We start from the raw sequence: 21,136 nt of genomic DNA, 5'->3' as shown, positions 1-21,136 counted from the left end.
TGTTTTCCTGGCACTATAGTTCATTATAGTGCCCTCTCCTCCCACCCCCACCTCCTGTGGTGCAGAAGGGTTTTTTAAAAAAAACTTCTGTCATTTATCTAAATCCAGTGCCAATGTCCCTCGGTGCTGGTTCGGGTTCCATCTCCGCTCCTTCCCCGGCGACATCAGCCGGCATCAATTAGCTAAAGTGGTCTGGGTGACTATAGTGACTCTTTAATCAGATGGTCTGTATGTGACCATCTAATAGAAATAGTGATGTTTTACTTGGCTATTTCTGCAGTAGTGCCTCTAGTGGCTCTCGGTATGACAGCAACTAGAGGTATTTAAAAGGATTCTCCAGTGCCTGGAAAACATATTCGTTTTCCTGGTACTGCAGGACCCTGTAGTGCCTCTCTCCCTCCCACCCCCCTTCAGTGACTTACCAGAGTCCAGTGCCGATGTCCCTCGGCGCTGGGTCAGGCTCCGCCTACTCTCCTTCCCCGCCGACGTCAGCCAGCAGGGGAGAACTAATGCGCATGAGCAGCAATGGCCGCGCACGCGCATTAGACCTCCCCATAGGAAAGCATTATTCAATGCTTTCCTATGGGGATTTCGGTGATGCTGGAGGTCCTCACATAGCGTGAGGACGTCCAGCGTTGTATAACACACTTTTCATGTTCTAAGAACACGGAAATCCCTCTAGTGGCTGTCTGATAGACAGCCACTAGAGGAGGACATAACCATGCAAGTTAATTATTGCAGTTTATGAAAACTGCAATAATTACACTTTCAGGGTTAAGGGTAGTGGGAGTTGGCACCCAAACCACTCCAATCGGCAGAAGTGGTCTGGGTGTCTGGAGTGTCCCTTTAACGTAACAATGTAATTGCTTTACATTGCAGTGTTACACTACAAGGACATGGCACCCAGACCACTTCATTGGGATGAAGTGGTCTGGGTGCCTATAGTGTTTCTTTAAATCAAAAGAGTTAAATAATGATAGCATTAACATTTAGGCACTGGTCACAAACGGATATAATCTCAGAAAAGCTGTGATCACGAAAGGGTTAAAGCACAATGAATGAAATATGTGGTCAAACCATGATTAGCTTTATTGGTAATAACCAAGCTAGGGATATATAAAAAAAAAACAATGACAAATTAGCCAGCATCAGGATGAAGGATGTCCAAGGTTCCTACATATGTAGACACTGGCTGTTGTGTCATTTTGTTTTGGCAATTAATAAATGATATATATGGGTGTGCTTTTAATTGTTTGCCATAAAATTCCTGCTATGGAAAATGCTGGAGATGTATCAAAGTGTTCTGATCTAAAAACTGGTGCAAAAAATGTAAAAGGAGAGTAGTCACCAATGGAAGGTGTTTGCTACTTCCACCGGTTTCCATAGTGATTGCTCCACTTGTAGTACTCCATGCAACAGAACACTGACATAAATCCTTCCATATATATGATTGGTAATGTTAAGGTTAAATAAATACCAGAATGCCTTCGAAATGGTTTCTATATCCATATACGTATTAGGCTTCATGCAATGAAATACAGCAGCTTCTCCTTTTTAATAATTGCCAATTACAATTAAGTCCCATTGGCCAGCCCCCGTAGTTTACTTTAGAGCAGGTTGTTAGCGACGTATTTGCTAAAACACAGCTTGCCTCTATTGTATTGATTCGTTCCCCGTCGTGTTGTTTTCCATCGCCTGGGAGATTCTGGTAACTGAACGTTCTACGAATGGAACGTTGGCGTGTTGTGATGTTAATATTAGTTTAAAACTTTGCTACGGGCAACTGTGGGTTTGAATTTTGGTTAATGTATTCGGGTTATGCAAAATGCTTAAATCATCGCAGATAGCTAGTTTTGTCTTGGTTTTTTTTTTCTCTCTTGTAGTTTGCTCGTATTATTGAATATTAGTTTGGTTGAATGTGTGTCTTTCAGACCTGGTGACCTCTGTACCCTCCCATGACCCAGAGCACTATTCCTGCCGTATTCTGTGCTTTCAGACTTTGGATGACTATGTAGAAATTTGTTACGCGATCAGGTCCAACGGGTAAAGGGTGCCAAGCTTTGAGATAACTTTCCACCTTATCTGCGTTTTTAGGGATGAGCTCATGTTAAGGCTGACTCTCAAAATCTACTATTTACTAATGCTATCCTAACTTTATGTATGCATGGATATTCCTGATTTACGGTTAGTAATAAGATCCATCAATTCCTCGAGTAGTATCATGCAATGCAGTTAAATCCAGATTCCCCCATTAAATATTTGAAGGCAAATGTCTCCGCGCCCACAGTCTATTAAGGTCTTATGGTCATGTCACATTTTATTTTATTTTCAGTGCTTTTAAATTCAGTCGGGCTTGAAAATAATGCCTGGCATTATGCTGAATTCATATGCACCCGGTATGAAATCGATACAATGAATGTTCTGGGGTATCACTTGATTTGTGGAGGGCGAATGGGTTAGCTGTACAGTTTGGCTCTCAGATCCAAGATAGCTGCACAGATCTGTTCTGTTCTGTTGAGATGGCATTTACAGGCGCCTGCCTTCTAGGGATACCTATCCATTGCTATGTTTTTCCTTGACTCTCTTGTTCCTCCTGGTAAGGGGTACTTGATTACCATATTGTTTTGAATGAGATGAACCCATATTTTTAACTAAAGTTTACAGGATAAAATAAAACCAGTCCAGAATGACCGTAAAAGCTTGTTGTGGTGGCTACCCCGATGGGAAGAGGGGTTTTGCCGCCTGAGATGATGATCTTCCCCTAGTGTGAGGGAGGCTGTGATGCAGAGCAGAAACAGCTCTTACAAGCGCTAGTGATTTAGCACTCCAAGCAGAAGGGAGACATTTGTTATAGCTTTCTCCCACAAACATGAGAGAAGGCTCTATGCTGTGGGACAACTGGTTTTAATGGGGCCACACACAGCCTTCTATGTCTGTCCCCATGCAAGGGGCACTTCCCACTGGACCTGAGCATAGACTACAGTAAAAACCTACACAGTATTACATTGGCTCTCAGGTCCAGGAAACATCCCATACAAAATAGGTTAATCCCTCCCCTATACCCAAGAGATAATTATCAGGATTGTACTAAACTCCATTATGAACAGGCACAGAAAACATACATTTTAGCAGTACCCTGAAAGTACCCCTGTGGCGAAAGGGACCTTGCCACTAGTTTTTGGAGGGGACTGATTGCCAGCCTCATGCCTTGGGACTATGGCCCCCCTGGGAGATTGGGCACTTTAAAAACAGTATTGGGGCTTATGGACTTGTATTGGTGTTTAACCCCTTAAGGACACATGACATGTCTGGCATGTCTTGATTCCCTTTTATTCCAGAAGTTTGGTCATTAAGGGGTTAAAAGACTGTTCTGGCCCTTTAATTGGAACTGGCTGCTTTGTCCCTCCTCAATCTCTATATCAGCCCTTGCTCATCTTAAACCCCATGGCGATTTGACTGTGTTCGTGGGATCTGAGTGCTGTTTAGATCCAAGCTATCTGGGGAATAGGTTGAATGTGGGGGTTCTGTTCAGTATGATGGGAATTATGTATTTTTGTGTATTTTTGCTGTTGTGAATAGAGATATATTTTCTGTATGCTGGAGATAATTGGCTTACCACACCCAAGCCATGCTTGCAGTCGGTCAAATAGGACTTCCATCTAACTTTTGAACCACTGGACAAATTTGTATGATTTTGACAATGTTTGTATTTGGAGTATGCTGATTCTGAAAATGTAAGTTTTCTGTGAATGTGATGTATACTTTTTAGAGTTATGAATATTGTGTAAAACTGTGTATTTTCCTGCCTGTGATAATTACTTTAGCCCATTGTGTTCAGTAATTATATCACAGGCAGAGGGGAGGATTTTGTGGGAATGAATGGGAGTGTTTTACTATATATTACGTGTTTGGTTGTTCTTCAAAACCCCATGGGCGGTACTAGGTGTGTAAAATGTGCATAAAATTAGTGTTTCATTAAAATTTCAGTTTTACTTCACCCTCAATTTAGAGTGCCGTCTCTTATTGGGGGAATCTGCTACAAGGAATTGCTATGCTAGTCATACTCCCTTGCTATATCACTACTAAGCTCTTGTAAGAGTTTGTTCCTGTCTTGCTCTCTGAAGGAGTCTACAGTGGTTATGGTATCGGCTGGAGTGCTTGAAGCCCTCAGGAAGTGCTAGGAGCATCCTTCAATGGAGGTACCCAGTCGGGGTGCAAGGTGATCCGTTACAACCCCCCAAAACGCATGGAAATCCCAAAAGTTACATTCCCGGATAGCCCTGATCTGGGTGACCAACATATCAAAGAATCACCCAGATCGGTTCAGGGGTTCGGGATTTCCATGGAGGTCATATTTTGACCGACCGCACATGAGGCTCCTGCTCAAGAGAGTTCCATGAAATCGGGCTGTGTGGTCGGTCTCTTTTGGGAATAATCAATATAATCAAAATACCGAATGTAGTGGGTAGGGTTCAGTCTTTCTCGTTTAGGAGCTTGCTCCCACCAAACCCCTTTAAATTCTCATACGTTTATCTGAACGTTCTAGCGGTGGTCGCGCCGTCAATTGTCCGATTTTGGATGCACTCGACGACCAAACACAGCTCTGTGTGTTCGCGGCTAAAGATGGTAGCAAACACGTATTCGTATACTAAACCGCAACCACCCAGCCGACAGCTTAGAACGTTTGTGCTTTAGGAGTGTTAATGTGGTGACAGATTTTAATGAGTGGCACACTCCGCATACAGGTGGTCTAGTTGTTCAGTGGGTGAATGAAATAATAAAACTAAAGGAAATGCAATGTCCAGAACACATAGGCTAATTAAACATAGTGTCACTGCCCCATCCCTGATTCCTGCATTGGGAGTAATGAGAAGGGCAATATCATTCTGACAGCAAGGCAATATTGCCTTTGTCAGAGCAGCCCACTAGCACATTGCCCCAGTCTCCTCCCTCACACCAATAAGTCTAGTGACTAGTGTACTACTTTTAGGCCATGAGTATTGGCAACTGCTTTGGTGCTGACTGGGCTCAGTGGTGACCGTTTCCCTGGGCTCAGTGGTGGCCTCTTTGTCTCCAATCCACATTTGCAGTCCTTCAGGTCTTTCTCTACCTTAGTTCCTCTTGCAAACTATGCCATCACAGACTGGACAGACACTGAATGACTTAAGGGACACTATAGTCACCAGAACTACAGCTTATTCAATTTGTTCTGGTGAGTAGAATCATTACTTTCAGTTTTTTTGCTGTAAACAGTCTTTTCAGAGAAAATGCAGTGTTTACATTACAGCCTAGTGATAACTTCACTGGCTACTCCTCAGATGGCTGTTAGAGATCCTTCCTGGGTCATGACTGCCTAAAATGCATCCAAACATTCAGTGTCTCCTCCCTCTGCAGACACTGAACTTCCCTCATAGAGATGCATTGATTCAATTCATCTCTGAGGAGATGCTGATTGGCCAGGACTGTGTTTGAATCATGCTGGCTCTGCCCCTGATCTGCCTCTTTGTCAGTCTCAGCCAATCCTATGGGGAAGCACTGTGATTAGATCAGGTTACCACTTCTGATGTCAGCAGACCGCTTGTTTTTCTGAGACAAACAGCATGCAGATCTACAGCTTCAGGTTTGAATACAGTAAGATTTTGCTATATTTATGGAGGCATGAGAGGTCCGGGGGGCTAGATGGTGGTTTTAACACTATAGGGTCAGGAATACATGTTTGTGTTCCTGACCCTATAGTGATCCTTTAGTCTTGGGTACTCAAAGTTCAGGTCTATCTCCTATGTCCTACTCCTCCTGCTCATATCACTGTCAGAAATAGCCCAACTTAGCCCGTATAGGAAGCGCGGGGTTAAAAAATAAAAACTCTGACAAAGTCACTGTCTGGTTCTGATGAGCCTCTCTGTCCTTGTGCGGAACTAGCGACAGTCGGGCAGCATGGCCAGGCAGGTCTCTGTCCTTACGGCTGTCTAACGCTCTGGAACTGCGCTACCAGTAGTTCCTGCTCATAGCGGTGTATTTTTTTGCAATGCGAAAGGCCATGGGCAGTGTCCTATGATCCGTAACATACAATATGTGCCTGCATGCGCCTGAGATGTAAATTTCTCCCTATTTAGGCAGCAGTTAATGAGATTACAATAATACTCTAAACACCATTACCACTAATGCACTCTGTATAGATCATGCCGCCAGGAGTCCCATAGCAGTCTGTCCATAAACTGTCATTGTTTAACTTAAGTATGACATTTTATCTTTTAGACACCCACATTGCTTTTGTCTACGTTTTTGATAAAGTGGAGGATCATATTTCTGCATTTTTAAACCAATAATCAAGTGAATATCCCAGTCTGGTATGAGTTGGTATGATTATATGGAACTGTTCACGATGTAGGGATCCACTGGGAAATGTGTAACCAGTATCTGGATGCAGATTATTTGCGTTGGTTGTCTGTATCCTGACACCCAGACTTTCTAACTAGTTTCAGTATAGGTAATTAGGTCCAGTTATTCGAAAGTCCAGTATTGCTCCTTGTCTATTCCTTCATCCTCCACCCTTCACTTGGGCAGAAGCAGTGGGGTGGAAATTAAATGTAGTTTTTAAAGTGTGTGTGTGTGTGTGTAAAATTATACATCTTTATTAAAGTGACTAAAGCGATGGCTTAGTTGAAGTGTCCTAGGAAAAACTACAGCAAAAACGATCAAACTCTGCTATGGTTAAATTTTTTGCCTCAATTTTTTTACTTTGGATTTAATTGATAAAAATGTTGAGTTTAGTGAATACCAGTGAGTGGCTCACCCTCAAATGGCTTACAGTGAACCAGAATCAGAGTGCAGGCTGGGAATAACAGTGGCTTCACTCTAACTCGTTAGTGAAAGCCAGACGGTGAGGGTGCTATGACTGGAAGTGGACACCAGGCGCTCCTTGCCCTGGCATCACTATGCTCTCTTGTATCAGGCCTGCTTTTTGCCCTCAGCAAGTCTAAAAGTCTCAAGAAATCCCCTGCTCTGTGCCAGGAACTACATGTCCTTGGCATAGGAACTCCCCACCCCTACATTTCCCTCACTTATAGATCATGGTGACCTCCATGTAAATATATCCCTGCTTAGAAAAGGAGTCCACACTATTACATGCATACATCAACTGCCAGAGAGGATGTCATTCAGTCGAACATGCATTCACGACAGACTGACATGCTGCTACTTTGGGTGGTCCTGCCTCTTATTGGCGTGGTCAACAATTTTGTGCATCTCTAGCATGCCATCATAAACATTCACTCTGTCAATAAAGAGAGGCACACAGGAATTCCTGCTGTCACTATATACACACAAGCATTCATGCAGACAATTCACACAAACTCTACATGCAAAATTGCAGTCCCCCTATAGACATGCCGGGAGATAGTATGTTCTTGTCATGCTATTGATTATATAGTAATCTAGGCTGAAAAAGCCTCAAGTCCATAGACTTCAACCTTAATGGAATACTGTAGCATTGGGAATACAAATCTGTTTCACTAACTTCTTATACTGTTTCATTCCTTAGTCTTTCCTATGGCGCTTCCGCAGTAATATGTTTAAATGCAGGCACACTCACAATTCAGAGCTGCCAGCATTGAATATTGACGACATTCGACACCCTTGTGCAAAGCATAATGTCAAGTAGTGTTATTTGGTTACTAACCAGGAAGCTCTGTCTGGTGGCTGCCTAAGAGTCAGCAACTAGAGGTGGGGTTAGCTCTGGGGAAAAACACTGCAGTTTCTCTAAAAATGCAGTGTTTTTCTTCACAGCGCTGAGATGCCAAGGAAACCAGACTACTTCATTGCATTGAAGTGGTCTGGGTGCCCATAGCGTCCCTATAATCCTGCTTTTGCAGTTTGCCATCAACTATCTAGTTTGTGGTTTTGACTGTGCACATGTGGGTGCACTGCTTTGAGGTTTTTGTTTAGATTCTAACTTTCCACTGAGTATATTGGGCTTTTGGTTCCAACCTAGTTATTGTTTAAAAGTCTTATACAGTGCTAGTTATTTCCCCAAGTGGATTGGATACTCTGCTAAACTACTCTAATGTAAACCATCCTGTACACTTCCAGTAAAGAGTTACTTTTACTCAGATTGCAAGCTGGAGTGCTTTCATTTGGTGATCCTGGGTGGAAAGTACAAGCTTACTCAATTAAAGATCACAATACATTGCCTGGCTGTGATCTTTAGTCAGATAAATTCTCTCCCAAAAGTCCCTGATCTGGAGGGCATGCATTCATGTCAGGTTGACATGCTCATTCTTTGAGTAGCTCTGCCCCTCTTGTGGGCAAGGATGCTCATTTTGTGTTTATCAGCATTCCCTATAGGACAACCCAGTCTCATACCCTGCCCCGTGTCATGCCTCCCAAGGTTGACAGGTATGTAAGTGCATGCTCAAGAGGGTTATTTAAAGGGCTCTACTTGGGGTTGTAATCTGAGACGTGACAGTCTTCCTAATTGTTGAAGTGCTTTGTGTCTTAGGTTTGTCATATTTGTTACCATTTTTAAAGTGGTGATTTTAATAGATATCTGCACTTTATAATTGGGAGCAGAAACACCTATATAAGTAAAAAATGTTTTTTTTGTTTTTTTAATTGCATCCCCTTTCCCCTTACAGCCGATTGGACAGGAAAAACTCAAGTCTTTAAAAGGAGGACCCAGTCCTAAAATCTCCAGTCTTTTTACTGTCCTACAGCCCTTGTGATGGAAATAGAATTGTTTTATTTATTTTTTTATTTACTGTGGTTTGCACCTTTAACGGAGCACTCTAGAAGGTCTGGATAATTTCCTCTTGGTCCCAACATTTTATTTCCGCATCCCTGGAGTCCTTTATCTCTGCTGGCTTCAGACTGCGTGCTACTTCCCGGTTTTCGTTCATATCAGGTGCTTGGAGGTTGCACGTGCAGTTTGCTCATTTTTAATGTCTATCTCCATGATGCGAACTTGGTGATTTGGGAGTCTCGCACACATTTTAGATGGATAAATGGATATAAACAAACTACTGTAGGTATTTAAATGCCAAAAAAGCATTGGTTAGTGCTTTCAGTGCCAATTTTGAGCTGATGTTTGTCTTTAAGAAATTTTTTCTCAAGATGCAGCATCAAAATGCAAGTACACTTTTTATGCTTTTGCCAAAGGTGGGATTTTTCATTTAATTTTCTCATGTTTTGTGTGTTCTTCCCTTATTATAGTTTTCTTTTGTAGCAACCCCATTATGGCTTCTCCTTCAAGAGTCAATTTTTCTTTCTTCAATTAGGGAATTTTTTTTAATTTTTTTTTATTATTGCTATTTTCATTATTTGCATAGTTTATTTTTCTTGATTGTTCTTCAAGCTACTTTCTAGTAATTTGAAAGAATGAAATGCTCTTCACCCAGGAAAAGGGAAAAACCTACCTCCTGTTCAGGCTATGAAGGGAAAGCAGTGGAAGAAAATATGTATTGACTGCCTGCTTTATCATCTGCTAAACATGCCCAATTGTCAGACATACTGAACTGGATCAGGAATGAAGATGCCTTAAGCGCATTTCATATGCCTTGGAGGTGAGAAAATTATCTAAAAAGAAATCCAGACAAAGACAGGAGTCCTCCAACTTGTCTGATTCAAACATCAGTGATCCAACAGGTGAAGCAAAGTAGAGATGCTCTCAGAAAACACTGGATTCCAAGTCAGTCGATTAAACTGCTTCTGATGGTAAAGAAGACTCTAAAGATTCCTAGGGAATTTGCCTAAAGTGGATGTGTCTGACAAACCTTTCGCACATCTGAATAGACAAACTATCCAGACAGTTCCAAGGTAAGTTGGCTAGACCCTTTGGAAGAAGATTCATAAAAAGTTTGGATAACACCTACTAAGGTGGACCCATGAACTGCAAGTTGGATGCAGACTTGTCCAAAACGTATAAAGTGGGGGGAAAATATATTTAGACACACCTGAGGTTCTAAAAGCAGTCTTCATTTGAAACAAGTGGAGACAATGGTCCCCTCTGAGCCTTTATCAAGTTAACTCCACTTCCTGGTTTTAAATAAAGACTGCCTTTTAGAAGAAACATCAGGGTTGCCTGGATATATATATCTTTCCATTTGATGTCTTCACGGATTGGTTTTACTCTTGTTACTTTTTTTTTTTTTTTTAAAACAAAACTTATAAAGCTGCCAGAGCAGGATACCATCCAGCAATATCTCTTACTGCAGGATCCAAATTTGGGATCTATGTGTGGCAACTGAATTATTCACAGAAGCATTCATAAATATTACTAGAATCTTTTTCACGTACCATGGCCTTGTCCGTAGCAGTTAGAAGAGCTTTATGGCTGCGTTACTTGGGTGCTGACTCCTCCATGTCAAACTTATGCACAATTGCCATTGAGGGAGAAACTGCTTTTCAGAAAGACCTTAGAAGAATCTATAAAGAAAACAGCTGGGGCCGCAAGGTCTCTTAACCCCAGGACAAGAGATGCAAGAAACCTGGCACCTCATGGTCAGACAGAAGAGCTTCCAGAGGCCAATATTTACATGATACATGAAACTTCCGACCTGGCAGGGAATATAGTAGAAGCCACCCGTGGCAAGGTGGTCAACCATCCTTCCCACTTTCTAACCGGCCTAAAAATCTGTAATTTTGTCCTTTAGGAAAGAACTTCTATCCGCCAAAGGTAGGAGCCAGACTTTGTCTCTTCAAAGACACCTAGGCTTGTCATATTCAGGAAACTTGCTAGCTCTCCATATTCCAGACTGGATACAAGCTAGCATTTCTTCAAAGGCCAAGAGGCAACTTCTTTATGTCAACTTGGATCCCGACAGACAAGCCCAAAAGAGCATTGTGGGATTATATATCTGAATCGGATAAGAGAGGGTCATTATTCCGGTTCCATAAGAGGTTCCCGGGACATTATTTATCCCTCTAAGTACAGAACAGTTCAATCTTAGACCTAAGAATGGTCAACAAAAGGCTGAACATCAAAGCTTTCAGGATGACGTCCATCAGAGCCATCTCTCAAGTAATTCCGAGGAACAATTTCCTGGTGTGTAGACCTCAGGGATGCATTCTACCACATCCCAATAGCCCAGGACCATCTGTTTCTTCAGATTTGCAAAAGAACACAATTTATATTTATTCAACCCTTGCAATTTTACCTCAGTACAGCGCCCAGGACATTTTCACTGGTTGATTCTCATAGCAAGGATGCAAAACATCACTTTGTCACTACCTAGGCAATCTACTACTGATGCCTTTAGATCCCAGAAGGCAAGAGTACAAAAATACCTAGTGCCAGCAGAACTTGGTTTGGCTTATTAATAAATCTCTAGAAGCGTAGTCTCATACCAGCTCAAAGGATGAAATTTTGTAATGATGATTCCAACACCATCAGACACAATGTCACTATCTCTGTAAAGGATCCACAGGCTACTGAGTTTTATCTCCAATTTTTGCAGTTACACGTAGTAATGGAAAGTAAATATATGCAACTCCTGGGCAAATGAGCATCCACCATCTGTTTTGTCAGATGGCCCAGTGGCATTTCAGAATCCCAGAGTTCATTCTTAGGCCAGCTGAAGAGCAAGATGAATTGGAACTCTCCAACAGTAAAGTTACATATTACCTGGTGGTTAAGGAGACAGAACGTGTCTAGAGGTTTTCCATTAAAAGAATCACATTGGATACTTAAAACTTGAGCTCTCAAGGACGATGACTTTGTCTAGACCTAGTTGCCCAAGATCTTTGGACAGAGATTCAAAATTGCCATGCAACATTCTGGAATTATTGGCCATTTTCAGAGCTCTTCTATAGTTCAAAGAAATCCAGGGGAGCAAGCAGATACTTGGGTGGGTGTAATGGACCACCTGGAACCCTGACTGGGCACCTCCATCAACGGATGCTTCCTAGTGGACGCCGAGGACTATAAGCACTGCACCAGACACAATCAGAAACCGCAGACTCCGCAACCGCCGTAGCTTAACTGGAATCTCGCAGTCTTCCTCCCACTCTGGACCAACCGCTGACATCCAGGACCGTGTGGGAAAGATCTCTCCTCTAAGAGAGCGTAACAGCTCTTACAAGAGCTTGTGATTATCCAAGGGAGTATAACGAGTATAGCAATCCCTGGTAGTGATATAGCAGCTCCCTACAATAAGAGACAGAACTCAGTATTGAGGGTGAAGAGGTCTGACGGTTTATTGGTACAGGTTGGATTTATATAAAATTCCTCAGGCCAGGGGAACACCCTCTGATGGGGCACCAAATTACAAAATGTACAGACCAATAAAAACAATGTAACAATGAACGACACTCCCACATACAGTAAACAATCCCTCCCCTCTACCTGTGATATAATTAAGGTAGTTAATGCATTATTAATTATCCCCAGGCAGAAAAATCTCATTTTTATAAAGTACTATAAGTACTTTACCTAAGTACCCAAAACACAACGTATCCCCATAAATGTTACATCCCCTGATAGCTCTGCTCTGGTGAACAACATATCCAAAAAAATGACCCAGATCAGATCAAGGGTTCAGAAATTTTATGGAAGTCATTTTTGCCCAGGCGAACGCAGGATTTCATGCCCAAAAAGTTCCATAGATTCGCGGCTAAGTACCGCTGGAGGACTGACCGGGAACTGCAAGGTTTTGATGCCGAAAATAGAAAATCGTTCCAGGGCATTTGTGGCTAAGTCCCCCTGAAGTCTAATCGCGGTTTTAGTCCATGCGAACAAGATGGCCGCCACCACGTGTTCGAATGGCGGCCACTTCGACTGGGAGTTTGAAGAACCGATGTTTAAAGTGGCGAGATTAGAGAAGCAGACCTGGTGGGTCGGAAAAAATTGGGCGCCCCCTTGTGGGGATCTATGCATATGTACAGAGGGTAAAGCGTAACCTTTAATGAATGCTGTATAAAAAGGTATAGTAACCTATGATAGGATAGCAAATAAGCGATAAACAAAAAGGAAAAAATAAAACAAATATTTGGGAGGTTATACTAGAGAAAAAACACACACACGTTAGATGGGGTGAAGTGTACCCAAATTGAGTTCCCTGGAGGGCACTTCAATGATCCCCCCAACGTGAAAAAATAATTCTCAAGTGCACTAGTAACTCAGATTCAGTAATATTAAGTAGCACCCTCCAGTCAATACCCAAAAATCGAACCCACCAAACCGGGGTCAATGAGGGTAGATTGAGTAGCAAAAACCTGCGTACTCAGGAGAGGGCTGTAGCAATGGGAATAACAAAACGAGGTATGTATACTAAGTAATAACACACTGTCCAGAATAAATACAGTGTAGCTGAGACAGTGATCTGGTTGTTAGAGCCTAACCTCCAGTGGCCAGGGGAACGGAACTGTGGGAGAGAGAGAATCAAACTGTGCTGAACAGAATTCCCCACCCCAACCCCCTGCGTCCCTTCAACCTTGCTGCCTCTGGGGTGACTGTCTCACAATCCAGACTGCTAGTATATCTCGTGGAGTCAACCCTTCAATGCTAACTAGAACTTTGCCTCAAGCAAAGCAATAGGAAATAACAGAATAAGGTGTTTAAAAAATGTGATAATTCACTGTCCAGGATATATACAATGTTGCTGTGACAGTGATCTGGTAATCAGAGCCAAGCCTCCAGTGGCCTAGGGAACAGAACTGTGGGAGAGAGAGAATCAACTGTGCTGAGCAGAGTTCCCCACCCCAACCCCATACGTCCTTTCCCTCTTGCTGCCTCTGAGGTGACTATCTCATAATCCAGCTTTCTAGTATCACTCGTGGAAAACACCCTTAATTGCTAACTGAATCTTTGCCGAGAGCAATGGCACCGGATAACCTCCCTGCCTGCCTGACACGTGTTTCGGTGCCTCTATCTGCGCCTTCTTCGGAGGCTTAACCAAAATGGTATGCGAGCTCGGGGGGCTCCTTAAATAGCCCATAACTTATGGGCGTGTACTATAGTGTCCGCGCCAAAATGGCCGGAATCAGACAAGCCTCTCCCCCTCATGACGTGCTGTGATGTAATTGGGTTATGCTAATGAGGCCTGATTAACCCCTCAAGTGCCCACCCCATAACGTGGAGAAAATGGGATCGTGATGGGGAAAATCGTAGGACCAATAGTAGTAACTCCTATGTTAGGATAAACCCAAGATTCAGCACGGCAATAGGTAGAGTGGCTGCTGTGACTGCTATAAGTCACAGTATTGCAGCGTGAGGGGAGGGAAAGGTGGACATAACACAACCGTTTAGCCCAGTCACTTACTGGCTAGCGCGAGCCGTCAATAAATATTGTATTAACGTTGGGACCAGGGCAGTGGTAACCACACGGCGCATCCACTGGGGTAGACAGCCAGGTGGAATTACTAATGACTGTCTACTGGATACGTGGATGTCCCTCTCTATAATTGCAAATATAGAGTGAATTCACGCATGTAGGGGGGTGCTTGCCTGTATGCGCAAAGGATTAAGATGGACCCCTGATGCTACAGAAAAGGATGAGCATACCAAATGGAAATAATGATAACGATAACTAAAGTATATACAGTCATAATAAAGAGAAAATTGGAAATGTATGTACATATATGGTTTAATCATGAAATGATGATCTTAGTGTGGTTTATTTTTCAATAAAGGGAGTAAATGTGAATCCCTCATTTAATCCATTGGGGGCCAAAGTTTTGAATCTGTAGATCCAGAAGCACTCTCTTTTGAGCAACATCTGATCCAAGTCCCCTCCTCTACGGCCTACAGTCACCTTTTCAATACCTGCGAACCTCACTCCCTTGGAATCACCAGAGTGTTGGCTTCTTATGTGTCTTGCCACAGGAGTATCCCTCAGACTTCTCACGGAGTGTATATGCTCCATAATGCGTCTCTTGAAGGGGCGGATTGTTTTGCCCACATATCTGAGACCGCACGTGCATATCAGGAGATATACTATACCTTTGGTGCAGCAATTAAAAAATTGCTTAACACTGCAGGCTACTTGATCACACGAGTCCTTGAGATGTTTGGAGTCTCTACAAATGTAGCTGCATGCCACGCATTTGCCACATTTGTACGTGCCCTGTAAAGATAGCCAGTTGCCCCCGGCTTTTCCAGAGGATAAATGGCTTGGTACCAGTGTCTCCTTAAGGTTTTCCCCTCGCCTTGCTGTAAGGGATACATAGGGGGTGACTGCTCCTTTGAAGTGGGGATCTTGTGATATGAGAGGCCAAAACCTCCCTAGTATCCTTTTCGCCTGATCCCAGCCTGAGTCGAAATTCGCAATACAGCGGATCGGCGCTTGCTCATTGAGAGTCACTTTGTCTTGGAGAAGGTCCAATCTATCGCTGTGTAGGGCCCTCTGGTATGCCTGCTTCAGACAGCGATTAGGATAACCCCTTTCCTTAAACCCAAGTCTAAGGACTTTGGCCTGAGTAATGAACTCCTCCAGGTTTGAACAATTCCTCCTGAGCCGGAGATACTGCCCTACAGGAATACCTCTCTTTAATGTAGTCGGGTGATGACTTTCCCATCTCAGCATAGTGTTGGTGGATGTAGGTTTCCTGTATAGGGTTGTTTCAATTGTGTGCTCAGGGGTAGTACTGAATGTGCAGTCAAGGAAGTTCAGGGAAGAGCCCCCTATCTCCATTGTGAACCTCAGATTGAGGTCATTGGAGTTTAGGCTCTCCACAAACAGTGTGAAGAGATCCCTTGTGCCCGTCCAGACCACTAGGACGTCATCTATGTATCTCTTCCACATACCGATGAATTGGGTGAAACCGCTGTTGGAGTCCCTAAAGACCACATTCTCCTCCCACCACCCCAGGTGCAGGTTGGCATATGATGGAGCACAAGACGTGCCCATAGCTGTTCCCTGCACCTGGTGGTAGTACTGGCCATCAAACAGGAAGAAGTTATGGGTCAGGACAAATTGTAGCAAGTCCAGTACGAAGGATGTGTGACGTTGATGTCTGGAGCCACGAGTCTCCAAATAATGCTTAGTGTGTCTTATTCCAAGAGAGTGTGGAATCGAAGAGTACAGCGCCTCTACGTCCAAGCTACACAGGATGGCATCTTTGGGAAGGGTAATGGATGCTAGGTATTTGAGGGTATCTTTGGTATCCTTAAGATACGATGGTAGTTTCTCTACGTAGGGGCGAAGGATCTTATCAATATAGACGCTTGCTTTACATGTTAGGTTATTGGAGCCGGACACAATGGGTCTACCTGTCAGGTTCTCATACTGTTTGTGAACCTTCGGTAAACAGTAGAAAGTTGACACAGTAGGGCATTTTACATAGATAAATGAGTATTCATCCTTCCCCAAAACCCCCTCATCAAAGGCCTTATCCAACAGACTTTTCAGAAGTGATTGGAATTTAACTGAGTGGCGAGAGGCGCAATTAGTCTCTCAGCCAAAATAAATTAAAGGGGCCATAGTCACAGGGTAAAAGGCTGGCAAGTAGTCCCCTCCAAAACCCAGTGGCGAAATGGCTTTCGTCACAGTGGGATTCAGTCATCTGATGGAGTTATGACCCGTAATGATCTGGCCACCAAGAAATGCTTGAGACAATATGCAGTCAACCTTCTAGGAATCCAGAATATCATTGCAGACTATCTAAGCAGAATGACCATGGACAGAGCCGAATGGCAGTTATGTCCTAAAGTATTCCTGAGGCTGACTCCGAGGAAACCTCAGATCTAATGGCCACTTCTCTGAACAATCATTTCAAGGCATATTGATCAAACGGCTCTGGGTCAGGATGCTCTGACCCTGAATTGGAACTTCAAACTGGCATACATATTCCCTTCAGTTCTACTGATCTACACAGTACTTCAGAAGATTCATTGGGAGAAGGTGGAAATAATTGCTATCCTTCCTTTTTGATCACATCGTCCCTGGTTCCCTATGGTGAGATGAATGATTCAGGAACCTTTAGAGGGGAAACACCAAACCTCACCAGATCTATTAATTCATGCTCCCCTGTTAAACAGAGATCCACAAGCTTTCTGATTGTGCTGAATATTGAGTGGGAGTCTGTAGTAGAAAAGTAATTCTGGACACTTATCAAGACCCTCTTACAATCTCGTAAGTACTTAACTTAATCTACTTTTAAGGGTTGGTATGCCTGTCTGTAGGTCCCAAAAACAGAATATTAGAATTACTCTTCCAGCCTTGTCTTCTATTCTCAGCTTCCTTTAAGCAGGCCTGGAAAAGGGCCTTGGCTATAATACCCTGAAGGTTCATATCTCACTTTGCTTTCAGCATTAACAGGAACACATTGGGCATTAGAGCCTTTAGTGATTCTATCTGTGAAAGCAGTGATTAAGCTCTGGCCTCGACTCAAGATGTTTATGCTGGCATTGAACCTTCCCTTGGTCTTACAACCCCTGGCTAGGTCACTATTTAAACCACTAGAGCAAGCTTCTATGGTACTTTTAGCTCAAAAGGTGCTCTTGTTGGTGGCCATCTCCTCAGCAAGGAGAATGTGTGTTAATTTCAGGCATGATCTTGTGAACCTCCTTTCACTTTGGTCAATTGACCTTAGTTCTGTACAAGAGTTCTTAACAAAGATGGTCTCAAAGTTCCACTTAAAACAGGGGATGCTGTTACTATCATTCTACCCTTATCCTGCCTCCAGAGGAGAATTGGCATAATCTGGATGTGGCTGGAGCGTTTTCCCTCTATTGAGAAGACCGCTTTTTCTGTAAGTTTTCTCGACTTTGTGCAGTTATTTGCTCACAGAAGAAGGGAAGCAGCCCTTACCTGATATCCATCCTCACCCCTCCCATTAGAAGTAGTTAAATGATTTTAGAACCGTTTGGATTTTTACCTGGCAGTGGTGAAACACCCAGGGCCGCGAGTGCGACTGGGCCCCCGAAAGCTTGTCTCAGTGGGGCCAAATGATGGACTTTCCTGATCTGGAGTTCAGTCGGGCCCCATGGCCATTTAAAATGCACCAGGCCCCTGTTGGCTTACTGAAAATAAGAATTGTCTCAATTTTTCTTTGGTTTTTATGCCTTTTAGATATAATTTACTGCCCTTGATGAGGAATTCAAATTCATTTTACATTCTCTATTTCTTTAAGTGGGTGTTTTTTTGTTTTTTTTGGCTTTTTTTTAATTTTATTTTTTATTGCATTTGGAAGTGCTTGTAGGGTGGATAACCAGTGGCGGAACTAGCAGGGTTGCAGCTGCGACTGGGACCGTGACTGCAGGGGACCTGGCTGCCCTTCCGACCCCTGCTGTTACAATGTAACATTCCTCCCGTGTAGAGAGCTGGCAGGCTGCTCACAGGGGCCCGGGGAAAGCATCCACTGACTGCAGGTAACTTGTGGGTTGCTGCCTGCTCTGGGATGGGGTTAGGGTTGCAAAAGACTCTGTATTTACCTAATCACACTCCAGTTGTTGTGGACCCTATTTCTTATGATGCTGAGGCAGCCAATGGGCAGACTGGCTGAGCACCATCAGCAACTATTCCGCAAGAGCTGGAGTGCTAAACGTTGGCCAGGAGTGAGTGATGGATCCGGACACTGTCTGCAGGGCGTGAGCTTATGTCTTTAAACTTATTGGGGACAAGGTCACTGATTGCTTTATGATGGGGTTTTAGTGATTGTTTGACACCCATAGCTGCCCCAGCTTAAATGTTAGCTTGTGTAGCTTCTGGGGCTAGGTAACTGAGTGTGTTAGGGTGTGTGTGCTTGTAGGTATTACAGTATTTCACATAACATTGGTTTAAATATATTTATAAAATGTTTTACCAGGAAATATACATTGATATCTCTTGGTTTGAAGTATGTCCTGGGTCCACAAAACATTGCATTGATACAATACGGTACAATAAAATACAAAAAACAATATTAATACAAAATATATAATTTATCATCGAACAGGTAGGAAATATATAATCAATCATGACCGGTGCATTCTGTTTTGAGGGATGTAGAGAGGGATCTCTTAAAGGATTTTTTCCTTGGGGAAGATTTGAAAGTGTCCGGGATACATATGTTGAAGGAGTATCCCTTTAAATTCAATGAATAAAACCATTATAAAACATATTTTCATTAAATACTTAGAAGTCAGTCTCCTGATTGGTTGGTGTACTGGCAAGATGTTTTACAGCAGCCTTGTTCTTGCACTGGTAAATAGTAGCTGCATTAGTTGTGGTACTCTTCTTCATTCCAATTTCTCTCTCCCAGGTAGTATATATCTGCAGCCTTGCAATTCACTAATTTAGCCAGTTTAATGTTGCTGTGGCAGGCCATAATTCAAACTTTAATAAATAAGTCTTTGAGGCTGTACTTTGACCATAGCTGTGTATGCAACTCAGCGGACCAATTTCGTATCTATCATTTCCATGTATAATGAGTGTTGTAGACCGTGTCAGTATATGCATCTTTAAGTGTCAGTATTTGTGTATGTATTGGTACATGTGTCATTGTTTCTTGATCTGTGTGAATTTGTGCATACATGTCAGTATGTGTCAATCGAACGGTGTGTAAATCTGAGTAAATCTGTGTATAAATGTGTGTGGGACAGTGCATGCAAATGTGTTTTCACAAATACATATGCAATCACCAATATTACACTCACACCCCTGCATTAAAATGCCAACACTGTGCACAAAAATAGTTCTGCATGCAAACGCCAATACAAACACATGCCAACATCACAAGCACTCCCTTCCATTCAGACATTAACACTACACACCCCTGCACTTAAATGCCAACACTGCACAAAAACAGGCCCATTTAAACATTATATAAAAATAAACATTCACATAAATATATACTCTACGCAAAAACACACATTCACACATACAGATAGAACTGTGCAAGAATAGGTAAATGGCAGATCCACATCATATGCCTATTAGCCACCTTTACTCTAAAGCGGGTAGGGGGCTCTTAACAGATTCTTGCACAGGGGGCCTGAGGTTTCTAGTTGCACCCCTGCAGGCTACCCAATTGCAAACACCAATAATCAGTTGAGTGCCAACATTTCAAAAATCATTGATTTTAAAACTGTCTTGATAAAAAGCTGAACCTTAAAAGGATACTGTGCACCTTTTTTTTTTTTTTTTTTTTTTAAAGCAGAAAAGACCAGGAACTAGAGAAGGCAGCCAAAAATGCAGTGTGAAGCCTTCCAGAATGAGAGAACAGCACAATCTGACTTCCATGAACAATTCTCCACCCCCGCAACCTTAAGTATTCTGGCAGGACACTGCAGCACCAGCCCCCAGTCACTATGTAGGCCTGCAGGGGTTGTGAGCTGTCATGTCCTGCAGCATCCAGAGGAGAGAATTTGAACTCTTCTGGGGCAAGGAACCAAAAAAATTCCAAGACCAAAATAATTGTAAGGTTAGAAATACCCCACTGCAGTAAAAACTGCCATTGATCAAGGTATATAAAGTTTAATTGGTTTCCTTTGCAAAGGGAGTTGGTTATAGGGCAACCTTGTTGTCAGTGCTGCCTTGACCGGGAAATGTTGTTCAGTGCCTCTTGTACTTATCATTGCAGCTGCCCATGACTTACTGACCAGAGAAGCAGGCAGCTGCTGGTAACTGATAGGGTTGTGGTTGGGGAGCATTCTTTTGAGATATATATATATATATATATATATTTTTTTTTTTTTTTTTGTGCAGTGATTTTTAGAAAACCTCTGGCTCAGTCTGATGTTTTTCATTAGAGAGCCTAGGGACACATTCAGCCTCAGTTGGCCACTAAAGGTGCTTCCTGGATCTGTGCTACAGTATGTACACATTCAGCATCTCCAGGAAAACTTTCCCCATAGAGCTGCATTGATTCACTGCATCTCTCTGAGATGCTGATTGGCGAGGGTGGTGCTATTCTTGTATTTAGTCTAGAACTGGTGACAAAAATGGTTTCCTGGCCACATTACGGATTTCCAAAACCACCATTTTTCCCAATTTTTAATGTCCAACAAAAACAATGACATGACATTAATAGAATACAAAGAAAGCGCAATAAAATAATCTATATCAAACACTTGATACAAATTGTAAGATGAAGGAAATGGTAAAAACCTAGTGTTAGTCTCTTTTGGGAGCAGGAAGAGTTTTTTATTTCATTAAATTTTCATCCTTCCCTATTGTGTAAACAGATTTACTGCTGATTTATCCAGCAGAGGGCAGTATTGCAC

General features: G+C 42.7%; 1 protein-coding gene across 4 annotated transcripts in view; it reads left to right on the top strand.

The window, feature by feature from the left end:
- The first annotated feature begins 1,643 nt into the window (after nucleotides 1–1,643).
- Nucleotides 1,644–21,136, top strand: part of LOC134600970 (NAD-dependent protein deacetylase sirtuin-3-like) — a 59,408-nt gene continuing 39,915 nt past the window's right edge. For 3 of the 4 annotated variants that reach the window (XM_063445367.1, XM_063445368.1, XM_063445365.1), the window contains exon 1: nucleotides 1,644–1,708. The gene's annotated coding sequence lies outside the window, so the exon portion shown is untranslated. Of the gene's footprint in view, nucleotides 1,709–18,123; nucleotides 18,302–21,136 lie in introns of all 4 variants that reach the window. The other variant, XM_063445366.1, reaches the window with a different exon arrangement.

The sequence above is a fragment of the Pelobates fuscus genome, chromosome 3 (genome assembly GCF_036172605.1).
Source record: "Pelobates fuscus isolate aPelFus1 chromosome 3, aPelFus1.pri, whole genome shotgun sequence".
Lineage (NCBI taxonomy): Eukaryota > Metazoa > Chordata > Amphibia > Anura > Pelobatidae > Pelobates > Pelobates fuscus.
Note: the sequence above shows the minus strand (reverse complement) of the source record. Positions and strands in the feature narration are given on the sequence as shown.